Source organism: Salmo salar, chromosome 18, assembly GCF_965601325.2.
Source record: "Salmo salar chromosome 18, fSalSal1, whole genome shotgun sequence".
Taxonomy (NCBI): domain Eukaryota; kingdom Metazoa; phylum Chordata; class Actinopteri; order Salmoniformes; family Salmonidae; genus Salmo; species Salmo salar.
The window spans coordinates 44,047,464-44,060,000 of NC_138308.1; positions in this window are offsets into that span (position 1 = coordinate 44,047,464).

The following is a 12,537-nucleotide window of genomic DNA, read 5'->3' on the forward strand; positions in this document are numbered from 1 at the left end:
GAAACCCTCTCTGTACTGTCTACAACCATCCTAAAGACAAAGAAACCCTCTCTGTACTGTCTACAGCCATCCTAAAGACAGATAAACCCTCTCTGTACTGTCTACAACCATCCTAAAGACAGAGAAACCCTCTCTGTACTGTCTACAACCATCCTAAAGACAGAGAAACCCTCTCTGTACTGTCTACAGCCATCCTAGAGGCAGATAAACCCTCTCTGTACTGTCTACAACCATCCTAAAGACAGAGAAACCCTCTCTACTGTCTACAGCCATCCTAGAGGCAGAGAAACCCTCTCTGTACTGTCTACAGCCATCCTAAAGACAGAGAAACCCTCTCTGTACTGTCTACAGCCATCCTAGATAGACAGATAAACCCTCTCTGTTCTGTTTACAACCATCCTAAAGACAGATAAACCCTCTCTGTACTGTCTACAGCCATCCTAGGGACAGAGAAACCCTCTCTGTACTGTCTACAACCATCCTAAAGACAGAGAAACCCTCTCTGTACTGTCTACAGCCATCCTAAAGACAGATAAACCCTCTCTGTACTGTCTACAACCATCCTAAAGACAGAGAAACCCTCTCTGTACTGTCTACAACCATCCTAAAGACAGAGAAACCCTCTCTGTACTGTCTACAGCCATCCTAGAGGCAGATAAACCCTTTCTGTACTGTCTACAGCCATCCTTAAGACAGATATACCCTCTCTGTACTGTCTACAACCATCCTAAAGACAGAGAAACCCTCTCTGTACTGTCTACAGCCATCCAGTGTTTGTTAGAGGGTATCATTATTATTAAACCCTGTCTGGTTTTTACAAGGCTCGGCTTTATAGGTTGGTGTCCTGAATGGCACCCTGTTCCCTATGGGCTGGGGTTCAAAATTAATGCACTAGGTAGGGAATAGGGTACTGTTTTGGACACAGGCCCTTCCTCTACTTCAGTTTTAATGTCTCATCATTATGGAGAAGTTGAATAGGTCACTGCTTGAATAGGTGGAGAGAGATAGTCAGTGGCTAGCAGCAGATTACATGCTCATATGCTTTAACCTATCATATACCATTACTGTTGTGGATGAGTTGCTTGACCTTTTTATACAGAGAGGAGTTCGTTCTCAGACTGTGGAGCCTAAACGTACCATACTGGATGTTCTAGGTGAGAGAAAGGTTGTGTCAAGCCCGTAAGGATTTAACTTACTAATAAAGAATTGGAATAGGCTGTTTTTAGATTTTCTTTCCATAATTACTCCTGTTTTACATTTGAACTATGTAAAGTGTTGTATTCACTTTAGGTTATTGTTTTGTTGAAATAATGTATAATCTATACCTCTATATTGAAGGTGTATTTTAAATATTTGTTCTATAATTAAGCATTAAGGCCCGAGGGGGGTGAGGTGCGGTATATGGCCGATGCAGGGCTCTAGAATCAGATTTTTAATAAACAGATAAAAATACACCTATTGGAACCGCGGGGACTGTGAAGAGACACACAGGCACAGACACACATACACATGATAAGACACACACTCCATACACACGTTCACATGTATTTTATATTGTAGATATGTGATAGTAGAGTAGTGGGCTGAGGGAACACACTTAAATGTGTTATGAAAAGTGTTATGAAATGTAACATCATGTAATATATTTTTAATTGTGTATAAACTGCCTTAGTTTTGTTGGACCCCAGGAAGAGTAGCTGCTGCCTTGGCAGGAACTAATGGGGATCCATAATAAACCCCAGGAAGAGTAGCTGCTGCCTTGGCAGGAACTAATGGGGATCCACAATAAACCCCAGGAAGAGCAGCTGCTGCCTTGGCAGGATCTAATGGGGATCCATAATAAACCCCAGGAAGAGTAGCTGCTGCCTTGGCAGGAACTAATAGGGATCCATAATAAACCCCAGGAAGAGCAGCTGCAGCCTTGGCAGGAACTAATGGGGATCCATAATAAACCCCAGGAAGAGTATCTGCTGCCTTGGCAGGAACTAATTGGGATCCACAATAAACCCCAGGAAGAGTAGCTGCTGCCTTGGCAGGAACTAATGGGGATCCATAATAAACCCCCAGGAAGAGTAGCTGCTGCTTTGGTAGGAACTAATGGGGATCCACAATAAACCCCAGGAAGAGCAGCTGCTGCCTTGGCAGGAACTAATGGGGATCCATAATAAAACCCAGGAAGAGTAGCTGCTGCCTTGGCAGGAACTAATGGGGATCCACAATAAACCCCAGGAAGAGCAGCTGCTGCCTTGGCAGGAACTAATGGGGATCCATAATAAACCCCAGGAAGAGTAGCTGCTGCCTTGGCAGGAACTAATGGGGATCCATAATAAACCCCAGGAAGAGTAGCTGCTGCCTTGGCAGGAACTAATGGGGATCCATAATAAACCCCAGGAAGAGTAGCTGCTGCCTTGGCAGGAACTAATGGGGATCCATAATAAACCCCAGGAAGAGTAGCTGCTGCCTTGGCAGGAACTAATGGGGATCCTTAATAAACCCCAGGAAGAGAAGCTGCTGCCTTGGCAGGAACTAATGGGGATCCATAATAAATGCAAAAACAAATACCACAGCCAAAGGCTGTTTTTAAGCATGACTCAATGCGGAGTGCCTGGATACAGCTCTTAGCCATGATATATTGGCAATATACCACAAACACCTGAGGTGCCTTATTGCTGTATTAAATTGGTTACCAACGTAATTAGAGCAGGACAAATGTAATGTTTTGTCAAACCCGTGGTATACGGTCTGTTATAAACTGGGTGGTTCAAGCCCTGAATGCTGATTGACTGACAGCCATGGCATATCAGACTGTATATCACGGGTATGACAAAACATTTATATTAAGTTGGTAACCAGTTTATAATAGCTATAAGGCACCTCGGGGGGTTGTGATATATTGCCAATATACCATGGCAAATGGTTGTATCCAGGCACTCCGCGTTGCGTCGTGCATTAGAACAGCTCTTAGCCGTGGTATATTGGCCATATACCACACCTCCTCGGGCCTTATTGCTTAAATATACCACGGCTGTCAGCCAATCAGCATTCAGGGCTCGAACCACCCAGGACCATACAGGTGTAGGATCAGCCCATGATAGCACCACATAAACCAGAGTCAGGAATCAGGACCATACAGGTGTAGGATCAGCCCATGATAGCACCACATTATCAGTCTCCTTCTGTCCTGAACAGCCCACTCTAGCTCCATCAGGATAATGTAGTGTCTATTAGACGGATGACCGGCTCAACAGGCTCATAGCAGACCCTTCAAAACATACAATATTCAAACCAGGCTCCGTATTCAACGTTTAGGTTGTAATAATATTACTTTTGCATTTAAAAACATTAGTCTACAGTGAATTTGCTGCATTATTAGTGGTTTGACTGAGCCTAAAAACAGGAATGCATTTGAAAGTAAGTGGAGACGGCGGGTACGGTGCCCACCCAACATGAATGAATAAATGATAGAACTACTAGTCCTAATGGACATGGCTGCTTAAACACAGCGTACATTATTTATCAACCGCCATTCCCACACATGACACACAATAATATTTAGATTTTCTTACAGTCTGTTTTTCCAATTCCTTGTCTTTCTCATTTCATGGACTATAAAGTACCCAGAATGCCCTGCAGAGTGATATATCACTAAAAGTTCTCACGAAGTGTGTGTTTTGTATTACACACCATTCACATTCCACGTGTGTACCTCGGATGTCAAAAGCACTAATGAATAAAGTTTCAGTATTCTCGTCGTCACCCCAAATGCTTAGGCTACCTTCCATAGGAGAAGAGAGTCTGGGTATGAGAGGAGGACATGTGCTTGTGATTAGGCAGGTTCGACTGCTATCAAAGCTACCTACACATTAAATATTCAACTTTCTCTTCCTCCCAGATCAAGAGGGCTTAAAGAGAAGCCATTGCGGACTTTATACAGCCTGATAAAATACATTGGAGATCGGAGGGGGATATATAATTGTGTCGTGTTAGGTTAGAATCTTACTTGCTATTTGCCAGAGCCAAAGACTCTGTAATGTGGCTGAGACAATATGAGTCGTAACGATGCTGTCACGGCTGGATAACTGAGTCCGTCTACATTTTAGCTTCGCCATTCTAGTCTTAACGACGGCTGATGAGCTATCTTAACCACATCAGTGTTGTCCTTACACACACACACACACACACACACACACACACACACACACACACACACACACACACACACACACACACACAGCACAGCACAATGATCAGCAGTAACAGTCAATGTGCTGCATCGGTCCTCAGAGTATTCCTCGTCTTCCATTTGGTGATATTCAAAACTCCCCCGTCCCCAGAGAGGGGCATTAGGCCTGACCTCTGACCCCTGACCCATAAACACCCCATGGTTCAAATACCCTAATACAGTTTTTTACAATCACTTTGGCACTAATTTCGGAACCTTGATGTCATTTTTCAAAACTCTAGATACAAAACTCACAACCGATGATCAAAATGCTGTCATGTCCTGACCATAGAAAGCTGTTATTTTCTATGGTAGAGTAGGTCAGGGTGTGACAGGGTATTTTTTCTAGTTTAGATTTTCTATGTTGTTGTTCTAGTTTTGTATTTCTATGTTGGGTTTTGTTTGGGATGATCTCCAATTAGAGGCAGCTGGTCATCGTTGTCTCTAATTGGAGATCATACTTAAGTAGGTGTTTTTCCCACCTGGGTTTGTGGGTGATTGATTTTGAGTACGTGTATGTTAACTCTTCGTCACGGTTTGTTGTTTTTGTTCATTCTGTTTATTTTGTATGTGTTGCATAGTTTCACCATTCAATAAAATATGTGGGACGATAATCACGCTGCATTTTGGTCCGCTTCATCCTACGACAACCGTGACAAATGCACATTTTTCAAAACTCTAACACTTTATCCAATTGCTTGGATACAATACACATAAAGCTAAGATCATTTGTTCATTGAACTAAAATCACCTGTTCAAAATGACACAACTTAACATCAAAGTATTACCATTTGAAAATGCAATTCACACGTTACATCTGAGATGACTGTCTATTAATTTCATTACAATGATCTAACTATCAATTGATACAACTGCTCAAAATGATAAATGACTGTTGCATTACTCTTAATGCATAGTTGTATGGAAACTGACAAACAATATTCCATGTTTAGATCATGTAAGTTTCAGGATAACGAGATCCATTGACTTCCAATTAACGTGGAACATGAACCAATTGGACTACATTATCTATGGATGTAATATTTCATAATCATTCTTTACCAGACACTGTTTCTATGGTCCCATGTACCACTTTTCCAGACCATGTTTTCAGATTTGATATTACTGTACACTCACTGGTCACTTTATTAGGTACACCTATCTAGTACTGGGTAGGACCCCCTTCTGCCTCCACAACAGCTTGAATTATTCATTGTGCTGTATGTTAAGAGATGCCATTCTGCACACCACTGTTTTAAACAGCTTTTATTTGAGCATTTGTGGCCTTTCTGTTAGCTTGAATGAGTCTGGACATTCTCCTCTGACCTCTCTCATTAACAAGGTGTTTTTGCCCATAGAACTGCCGCTCACTGAATGTGTTTTGTTTATTGCACCATTCTCTGTAAAATCTGGAGACTGTAGTGCATACAAATCCCAGCAAGGCAGCTGTTTTTGAGATGCTGGAATCACCATGTGTGGCATCAACAATCATACCACGGTCAAAGTTGCTTAGATTACTCATCTTGCCTGTTCTAATGTTTGGTCGAACAACATCTAAAGCTCTCTACTCTATATACTCTATATATTGAGTTGCAGGCAGCCACATGATTTGCTGTTCGAATGTAACCTTCCTTGATGAGCTAAATCAGGTCTGTAGAGCTGATGGCATGACCTATATCATTGTGTGGGATAATGTCAGGTTCCACCATGCTCAAATGGTGCAAGCATGGTTTCAGGCCCATCCACAATTTACCACCCTGTACTTACCCCCATACTCTCCTTTCCTAAAACCCGATTGAGGAATCTTTCTCCACATGGAGGTGGAAGGTATATGATAGGCGCCCTCACGAACAAGCCGCCATTCGCCAGGCCATGGATGACGCATGCAATGACATCACGGCAGACCAGTGTCAGGCCTGGATTCACCTGAAGATTCTTCCCAAGATGTTTGGCTAATGAAAACATCCATTGTGATGTGGATGAGAAGCTGTGGCCAAATCCACAAGACAGGGTTGAGGGAAATACAGAAGTACAGTAATCAATCCTTTGTTTTCCTTTTTACAGTAAGCCAGGTGAGGAACACTGCAGTTGACGTTTTACTGTAGTTTTTTTCTTTTTTTCTAGCTAATTATTTTTGCTTTGATTCAAAGAAACCTATGTTGTGATTTTATTGTATTTCATCAATAAATTTCACATTTTGTTCAATGATTCCACTGTGTCTGTAGTATTCTCTCTACTAGTCCTTTTACAGTGATGTGTTTACGTGTAGTACCATTATGAAACATGTATCACATATTTTGTACTACAATATTTAATGATTGTACGAACAACTACACAGTGAAACTATCGGTATCTTGTGTGTGGGTGATCTAAATCAATGTTCCTATGTTATTTCATAATAAATGAGTTATTTGAACCAATGATTCTGCAAGTGCAAGGTTTCTTTAAAGATATGAACGCACAATGTAATGTTTTGAACATTGGACAACCTGTGTTACAAGTGATGACCGTTTTGAGTTTTGTGTCTAGAGTTTTGAAAAATGACCACAAGGTTCTGAAATTAGTGCCGAAGTGATTGTTAAAACTGTAATAACATGCAGCAAACATTTACCAGCATGAATTACATTTGTTTGATATTCTAGAGCAACTACTATGAATATTAGCTGTGATTTTCTGCTCAGTCATGTTCTGATGTCCAGCAGGGATTAACCCTGGTTCGGGCGTCCAGCAGAGATTAACCCTGGTTCGGGCGTCCTGCAGAGATTAACCCTGGTTCTGGTGTCCAGCAAGGATTAACCCTGGTTCTGATATCCAGCAGGGATTAACCCTGGTTCTGGTGTCCAGCAGGGATTAAACCCTGGTTCTGGTGTCCAGCAGGGATTAAACCCTGGTTCTGATGTCCAGCAGGGATTAAACCCTGGTTCTGATGTCCAGCAGGGATTAACCCTAGTTCTGGTGTCCAGCAGGGATTAAACCCTGGTTCTGGTGTCCAGCAGGGATTAACCCTGGTTCTGGTGTCCAGCAGGGATTAACCCTGGTTCTGATGTCCAGCAGGGATTAAACCCTGGTTCATGTCCAGCAGGGATTAAACCCTGGTTCTGATGTCCAGCAGGGATAAACCCTGGTTCTGGTGTCCAGCAGGGATTAACCCTGGTTCTGGTGTCCAGCAGAGATAAACGTGGCCGCTGCCACTGAGATACTTCCGGTTTGGAGCGAGCAGTCGCACTACGCTTCGCTCCACAGGTAATATTACACTTCACTACATTACAACGGTTTGATTTGTTTGATCTGAGCAAATCTTCTTAGTTAGCTACATAGCCGTCTTTGTATCAAAGATAATTGTGTAGTTTAGAGTAATTAGAGTAATTATCGAGGCTAGCTATCTTCGTCCTCCTAACGTAGTCAACACTGCTAGCTAGCTAGTCAACACTGCTAGCTAGCCAACTTCTACCGACTAGCAGCACTGTAGAAACTATTACATTACAACGTAACGACTTGATTAGTGTAGTGTTAGTGTTAGTTAGCCAGCTACATAGTTGTCTTTGCTGTCTCTGTATCTAAGATAATTGTGTAGTTTAGAGTAATTATCGAGGTGAGCTAGCCAGCCGCGACGCGACGCCAGACTTAGTCAACACACCTAGTCATCATTAACCCACTGCTAGCTAGCCAACCGTTACCGACTAGCAGCGCTGTAGATACTAATACTTTACAACGGAACGATTTGACTAGTGCAGTGTTAGCTAGCTAGCTACATAGTTGTCTTTGTCATAGCTTGATAATTGTGTAGATTAGTAATTATCGAGGTTAGCTAGCCAGCTATTTCCGTCCCCTGCGACGCCATTTTTCCAAACCCAGCCAACTATTACCGACGAGCAGCATTGTAGAAACTAAATACATTACAATGGAACGTCTTGATTAGTGTTATGTTAGCTAGCTAGCTACAAAGTTGCTTTGTATCATGACAAGGTGTAGTACTGAAACTATCGAGGTTACCTAGCCAGCTACACGTTCAAAGTCAACAACGCAGCCACTGCTAGCTAGCCTACTCCACCAGCCAGCAGTACTGTATCATTTTCGTCATTTTAGTCAATAAGATTTTTGCAACGTAAGCTTAACTTTCTGAACATTCGAGACGTGTAGTCCACTTGTCATTCCAATCTCCTTTGCATTAGCATAGCCTCTTCTGTGGCTTGTCAACTATGTGTCTGTCTATCCCTGTTCTCTCCCCTCTGCACAGGCCATACAAACGCTCCACACCGCGTGGCCGCTGCCACTCTAACCTGGTGGTCCCAGCGCGCACGACCCACGTGGAGGTCCAGGTCTCCGGCAGCCTCTGGAACTGCCGGTCTGCGGCCAACAAGGCTGAGTTCATCTCAGCCTATGCTACCCTCCAGTCCCTAGACTTCCTGGCGCTGACGGAAACATGGATTACCACAGATAACACTGCTACTCCTACTGCTCTCTCCTCGTCTGCCCACGTGTTCTCGCATACCCCTAGAGCATCGAGCCAGCGGGGTGGTGGCACTGGAATCCTCATCTCTCCCAAGTGGACATTCTCTCTTTCTCCCCTGACCCATCTGTCTATCTCCTCATTTGAATTCCATGCTGTCACAGTTACCAGCCCTTTCAAGCTTAGCATCCTTATCATTTATCGCCCTCCAGGTTCCCTTGGAGAGTTCATCAATGAGCTTGACGCCTTGATAAGTTCCTTTCCTGAGGATGGCTCACCTCTCACAGTTCTGGGTGACTTTAACCTCCCCACGTCTACCTTTGACTCATTCCTCTCTGCCTCCTTCTTTCCACTCCTCTGCTCTTTTGACCTCACCCTCTCACCTTCCCCCCCTACTCACAAGGCAGGCAATACGCTTGACCTCATCTTTACTAGATGCTGTTCTTCCACTAATCTCATTGCAACTCCCCTCCAAGTCTCCGACCACTACCTTGTATCCTTTTCCTTCTCGCTCTCATCCAACACTTCTCACTCTGCCCCTACTCGGATGGTATTGCGCCGTCCCAACCTTCGCTCTCTCTCTCCCGCTACTCTCTCCTCTTCCATCCTATCATCTCTTCCCTCTGCTCAAACCTTCTCCAACCTATCTCCTGATTCTGCCTCCTCAACCCTCCTCTTCTCCCTCTCTGCATCCTTTGATTTCCTCTGTCCCCTATCCTCCAGGCCGGCTCGGTCCTCCCCTCCTGCTCCGTGGCTCGACGACTCACTGCGAGCTCACAGAACAGGGCTCCGGGCAGCCGAGCGGAAATGGAGGAAAACTCGCCTCCCTGCGGACCTGGCATCCTTTCACTCCCTCCTCTCTACATTTTCCTCTTCTGTCTCTGCTGCTAAAGCCACTTTCTACCACTCTAAATTCCAAGCATCTGCCTCTAACCCTAGGAAGCTCTTTGCTACCTTCTCCTCCCTCCTGAATCCTCCTCCCCCTCCCCCCCCCCCCTCCTCCCTCTCTGCGGATGACTTCGTCAACCATTTTGAAAAGAAGGTTGACGACATCCGATCCTCGTTTGCTAAGTCAAACGACACCGCTGGTCCTGCTCACACTGCCCTACCCTGTGCTTTGACCTCCTTCTCCCCTCTCTCTCCAGATGAAATCTCGCGTCTTGTGACGGCCGGCCGCCCAACAACCTGCCCACTTGACCCTATCCCCTCCTCTCTTCTCCAGACCATTTCCGGAGACCTTCTCCCCTACCTCACCTCGCTCATCAACTCATCCTTGACGGCTGGCTACGTCCCTTCCGTCTTCAAGAGAGCGAGAGTTGCACCCCTTCTGAAAAAACCTACACTCGATCCCTCCGATGTCAACAACTACAGACCAGTATCCCTTCTTTCTTTTCTCTCCAAAACTCTTGAACGTGCCGTCCTTGGCCAGCTCTCTTGCTATCTCTCTCAGAATGACCTTCTTGATCCTAATCAGTCAGGTTTCAAGACTGGACATTCAACTGAGACTGCTCTTCTCTGTGTCACGGAGGCTCTCCGCACTGCTAAAGCTAACTCTCTCTCCTCTGCTCTCATCCTTCTAGACCTATCTGCTGCCTTTGATACTGTGAACCATCAGATCCTCCTCTCCACCCTCTCCGAGCTGGGCATCTCCGGCGCGGCCCACGCTTGGATTGCGTCCTACCTGACAGGTCGCTCCTACCAGGTGGCGTGGCGAGAATCTGTCTCCGCACCACGTGCTCTCACCACTGGTGTCCCCCAGGGCTCTGTTTTAGGCCCTCTCCTATTCTCGCTATACACCAAGTCACTTGGCTCTGTCATATCCTCACATGGTCTCTCATATCATTGCTATGCAGACGACACACAATTAATCTTCTCCTTTCCCCCTTCTGACAACCAGGTGGCGAATCGCATCTCTGCATGTCTGGCAGACATATCAGTGTGGATGACGGATCACCACCTCAAGCTGAACCTCGGCAAGACGGAGCTGCTCTTCCTCCCGGGGAAGGACTGCCCGTTCCATGATCTCGCCATCACGGTTGACAACTCCCTTGTGTCCTCCTCCCAGAGTGCTAAGAGCCTCGGCGTGACCCTGGACAACACCCTGTCGTTCTCCACTAACATCAAGGCGGTGACCCGATCCTGTAGGTTCATGCTCTACAACATTCGCAGAGTACGACCCTGCCTCACACAGGAAGCGGCGCAGGTCCTAATCCAGGCACTTGTCATCTCCCGTCTGGATTACTGCAACTCGCTGTTGGCTGGGCTCCCTGCCTGTGCCATTAAACCCCTACAACTCATCCAGAACGCCGCAGCCCGTCTGGTGTTCAACCTTCCCAAGTTCTCTCACGTCACCCCGCTCCTCCGGTCTCTCCACTGGCTTCCAGTTGAAGCTCGCATCCGCTACAAGACCATGGTGCTTGCCTACGGAGCTGTGAGGGGAACGGCACCTCCGTACCTTCAGGCTCTGATCAGGCCCTACACCCAAACAAGGGCACTGCGTTCATCCACCTCTGGCCTGCTCGCCTCCCTACCTCTGAGGAAGCACAGTTCCCGCTCAGCCCAGTCAAAACTGTTCGCTGCTCTGGCACCCCAATGGTGGAACAAGCTCCCTCACGACGCCAGGACAGCGGAGTCAATCACCACCTTCCGGAGACACCTGAAACCCCACCTCTTTAAGGAATACCTGGGATAGGATAAAGTAATCCTTCTAACCCCCCCCTTAAAAGATTTAGATGCACTATTGTAAAGTGGTTGTTCCACTGGATATTATAAGGTGAATGCACCAATTTGTAAGTCGCTCTGGATAAGAGCGTCTGCTAAATGACTTAAATGTAAATGTTAAATGTAAACCCTGGTTCTGGTGTCCAGCAGGGATTAAACCCTGGTTCTGGTGTCCAGCAGAGATTAACCCTGGTTCTGGTGTCCAGCAGGGATTAACCCTGGTTCTGGTGTCCAGCAGGGATTAACCCTGGTTCTGATATCCAGCAGGGATAAACCCTGGTTCTGGTGTCCAGCAGAGATTAACCCTGGTTCTGGTGTCCAGCAGGGATTAACCCTCGTTCTGGTGTCCAGCAGGGATTAACTCTGGTTCTGATGTCCAGCAGGTATGAACAGGGACAACCCACTCAACAACAGGATGAGACTTTAACAGGGACAGGCCTGTCAACATGAGGATGAGGTTTTGACAGGGACAGGAGTTACTAAACACCCAGCATACAGCAGGGATGTGTTCTACTACCCATAGGGAACTACTACCCATAGGGAACTACTACCCATAGGGATCTACTACCCATAGGGAACTACTACCCATAGGGAACTACTGCCCATGGTGAACTACTACTACTACCCATAGGGATCTACTACCCATAGGGTACTACTGCCCATGGTGAACTACTACCCATAGGACACTACTACCCATAGGACACTGGTCTCAGCACTGGTCTCAGCACTGGTCTCAACACTGGTCTCAACACTGGTCTCCACATTGGTCTCAACACTGGTCTCAACACTGGTCTCAACACTGGTCTCAACACTGGTCTCAGCAGTGGTCTTTACACTGGTCTCTACACTGGTCTCAACACTGGTCTCTACACTGGTCTCCACACTGGTCTCCACACTGGACTCAACACTGGTCTCAACACTGGTCTCAACACTGGTCTCAACACTGGTCTCCACACTGGTCTCAACACTGGTCTCAACACTGGTCTCAGCAGTGGTCTTTACACTGGTCTCTACACTGGTCTCAACACTGGTCTCTACACTGGTCTCTACACTGGTCTCCACACTTGTCATCCTCTTCAATCTGCAGATCTAAATAGGTGATGGTTTAGTACCAGACATGGTTAACAACAGAGATAAGAGAGAC